We start from the raw sequence: 4,544 nt of genomic DNA, 5'->3' as shown, positions 1-4,544 counted from the left end.
ATGCTAGCTTTCTTACGATCATGCAATGGTAATGTAGATGTGGTGGCACATGTCATGGTGGTAGTTGCATGGCAATATATCTCGGAATGACTTTGAAAAAACCATAGTAGGTAGGTATGGTGGGTTTTGTGCACCGACGAAAGTTGCATGACACTAAAGAAGATAGTGATGGTGGAAGGTGAAAGTGCATATAAACCATGGACTCAACATTAGTCATGAAGAACTTATATACTTGTTGCAAAAGTTTTATTAGTAATCAAAACAAAGCATTCAACGCATACTCCTAGGGGAAGGGTTGGTAGGTATAAACCATCACGCGATCCCGACCGCCACGCAAAGGATGACAATCAATAGACTAATCATGCTCAGACTTCATCACATAGCGGTTCACCATACGTGCATGCTACAGGAATAACTAACTTCAACACAAGTATTTCTAGATCCACAACACCTTACTAATATAACTTCAATATTACCATAACCACAACTCAAAACTAGTTGAGATGAATCAAACTTCTCTAACTATTCAATGCACATGAAGGTGGAAGTTTTCGTATCCCGTTGGATAACTACCCATTTTGAGACTACTTTCATAGAATAGATCAACTAACAAGCCACGCACCGCCGTGCTCTAAAAGATATAAGTGAAGCACATAGAGAAAAAGCATCTAGCTCAAAAGATATAAGTGAAGCACATGTGAGCTGAATTGTCTACCAAAGGATATAAGTGAAGCTCGACAAAATCACGGTGAGTGCATGTCTCTCTCTCTAGGTGTGCAGCAAGGATGATTGTGACACAACAAAAATAAAAGACTCCTACGATACAAGACGCTCCAAGCAAAACACATAACATGTGGTGAATAAAAATATAGCCCCAAGTAACGTTACCGATGGATTGAAGACGAAAGAGGGGATGCCTTCCCGAGGCCTCCCCAAGCTTAGGCTTTTACGGCATCATTGAATCATCTTGGGGTGCCTTGGGCATCCCCAAGCTTGATCTCTTGCCACTCTTTATCTTTTTGTCCATAAGAACTTCACCCAAAACTTGAAAACTTCACAACACGAAACTTAAATAGAAACTCGTGATAACATTAGTATAAGAAAGCAAACCACCACTTCCTTAGGTACTGTAGCAAACTTAAATTCTACTTATGTTGATGTTGGGTTACTGTATTTTCAATCTTCCATGGCTAATACCCCCCCCCCGATACTATCCATAGTTTCATCAAAATAAGCAATCAACACAACAAAAACAGAATTGTTAACAGCAGACTAGTCTAAAGCAATCTGTAAACTTCGTATACTTCTGGTACATCAAAAATTCTGAAATATTACAACAGTCTGAATAATTTGCATAGCAATCAGCAGAAGAAAAAAATCAACTCAAAATCTCTTACAGAAAAAATGAAAATTCTTTTCGTGAGCAGAAAGTTTCTGTCTTTTCCAGCATGACCAAACGATCATCCCCAAGACTAATCATAACGGTTTTGCTTGGCACAAACGCAAAAAGAAACACAAAAAACACAATCATAACAGAATTATGAAAGTGTGGAAAACACAAAACAGAAAGAAAAAGGATAGGTTCGTTGGGTTGCCTCCCAACAAGCGCTATTGTTTAATGCCCTTAGCTAGGCAAAAGGTGATGGAATCACGTATAGTCATCTTTGGTGCTCAAACCATAAGTAGCCCTCATCATAGATTCATAAGGAAATCTTATTTTCTTCCTAGGAAAATGCTCCATGCCCTTCTTTAGAGGAAACTGAAATCTAATATTCCCTTCCTTCATATCAATGATAGCACCAATAGTCCTTATGAAAGGTCTACCAAGAATAATGGGACATGAAGGATTGCAATCTATGTCAAGTACAATGAAATCCATGGGTACATAGTTCTTATTTGCAACAATAAGAACATCATCGATCCTTCCCATGGGTTTCGTGACAGTAGAATCCGCAAGATGCAAATTAAGCGAACACTCTTCAATCTCATGAAAACCAAGAATATCACATAAAGACTTTGGAATCGCGGAAACACTAGCACCCAAATCACAGAAAGCATTGCACTCATAGTTTTTGATCTTGATTTTGATAGTAGGTTCCCACTCATCATGAAGTTTTCTAGGTATAGAGACTTCTAGTTCGAGCTTCTCTTCAAGAGATTTCATCATAGCATCTATGATATGCGCGGTAAAGGCTTTGCTTTGGCTGTAAGCATGTGGAGAGTTTGCAATGGATTGCATCAAAGAAATGCATTCAAACAAGGAGCAACTATCATAATTGAATTCCTTGAAATCCAAAGTGGGAGTTTCATTACTACCCAAAATTTTGATTTCTTCTACTCCACTCTCCACACCTTTATCATCAAGATAGGTGGACTCCGAATCATTGGGGCGTTTTTCAACCAAAGTGGATTCATATCCAGCCCCTTCATCAATAGGTTCGACACGCGAAAACAAAGATTCAAGAGGAGTCGCACCAAGCACTTTAAGATCCTCGTGATTTGCATCACTAGAACGCACCCTTTTAAACCATTCATGCCTAGCGCGAATTTGGACGGTTCTTTCTTTGCTCTCATTCATGGAGACACGCATGGCTTTCAAAGTTTCATCCAAGTTGACCTTGGGAGGAGCACATCTAACTTTCAAAGCATCAATATCACAAGACATCCTATCAACGCTCTTAGCCAAATCGTCAATTTTGAGTAGTTTTTCCTCTATGGACGCATTGAAAATCTTTTGAGAGTTGATGAACTCTTTGATATTACTCTCTAAATCAGAGGGTAATTTGTTGTGATTCCCATAAGTGTTGTTGTAGGAATTGCCATAATTGTTAGAGGAGTTACTAGGAAAAGGCCTAGGAACATAGTTTCCTCTAAAAGCATTGTTGTTGCCAAAATTGTTCCTACCAACAAAATTAACGTCCAAACTAGCGTTGCTACTCACAATCAAGGAAGATAGTGTCATGTCATTAGGATCTAAAGGAGTGTTTCTAATAGCAACCAAATTCATCAACTCGTCCATCTTAACACTAAGCGAGTTAATTTCTTCTATAGCGTGTACCTTTTTGCTAGCAGGTGACCTTTCAGTGTGCCATTGAGAGTAGTTGGTCATGATATTGTCTAGGAGTTTTGTAGTGTCTCCTAACGTGATTTCCATGAACGTTCCACCTGAGGCGGAGTCCAAGATATTGCGAGAGGCAAAATTCAAACCAACGTAAAAGATTTATATAATCATCCACAAACTCAAGCCATGAGCGGGACAATTTCTAATCATTAACTTCATCCTCTCCCAAGATTGTGCAACGTGTTCATGATCAAGTTGCTTGAAATTCATGATATCGTTACATAAGGAGATAATCTTAGCCGACAGAAAATACTTGGATATGTAAGGATCTTTGCACTTATCCCAAGAATCGATACTATTTTTAGGCAAAGAAGAAAATCAAGTTTTTGCGCGATCTCGCAACAAGAAAGGAAAAAGCTTCAACTTAATCACGTCATTATCCACATCTCTTTTCTTTTGCATATCGCAAAGCTCAATGAAGGTATTGATATGGGATGGGGCATCTTCACTAGGAAGGCCAGAGAATTGCTCTTTCATCACAAGATTCAGCAAAGCTGCGTTGATTTCATACGATTCCGCACTAGTGGCGGGAGCAATCGGAGTACTAATAAAGTCATTATTTTTGGTACTCGAGAAGTCACAAAGTTTGGTGTTTTCAGCCATGATGACTTCAACAAACAAACAAGCACACAAGCAAGCAAGAAAAGCGGCAAAGGAAAATGGCAAAAAGGCAAAAGAAAAAGGCAAAGGAGAAAGGCAAATGAAAACGACAAATGTGAAGTGGGGGAAAGGAAAACGAGAGGCAACTAGCAAAAAAGTAAATGCAAGAGATGAGTTTGTGAGACCTACTTGGATAGATCTCTCCTTCCCCGGCAACGGCGCCAGAAATACTTCTTGCTACTGCAACAAAAGACCTTCCAACGGCGCAAGAAACAAGCGTGCTGATGGGAGACTATTCTTGTCTTGATTCTCCTCAGCAACGGCACCAGGAATCCTTCTGCTACGGCTACGCCTTTAGGGACTTCCTAGGCAAATATGCAAAGGATTCCCCCGTGGGCTTGGAGCCTTGCGTTGGTGTTCCCTCGAAGCGGAAAGGGCGATGTAGCACAACGGTGGTAAGTATTTCCCTTAGTTTTGAGAACCAAGGTATCGATCCAGTGAAGGAGTATCACAAGTACGTGCACAAACACAAAGAGCTTGCTCCCAACGCTATGAAGGGGTTGTCAATCCCTTATAGATTGTTTTCCAAGTGAGAACTGAAAGCAACAAAGTAACAAAGCAAAGTAAAAGCGAAGGTGCAAACGGTAGGTGTGAATAGACTCGCGGGCCGTAGTGTTCACTAGTGGCTTCTCTCATGAAAGCATGTAGACGGTGGGTGAACGAATTACTGTCGAGCAATTGATAGAACCGCGCAAAGTCATGACGTTGTCTATAGCAATGATTATATCTATATGCATCACGTCCAAAACAAGTAGACCGATAC

The sequence above is a fragment of the Hordeum vulgare genome, chromosome 1H, assembly GCF_904849725.1.
Source record: "Hordeum vulgare subsp. vulgare chromosome 1H, MorexV3_pseudomolecules_assembly, whole genome shotgun sequence".
NCBI classification, from domain to species: Eukaryota; Viridiplantae; Streptophyta; class Magnoliopsida; order Poales; family Poaceae; genus Hordeum; species Hordeum vulgare.
The sequence above is the reverse complement of the archived record's forward strand: the minus strand, read 5'-3'. Positions refer to the sequence as shown.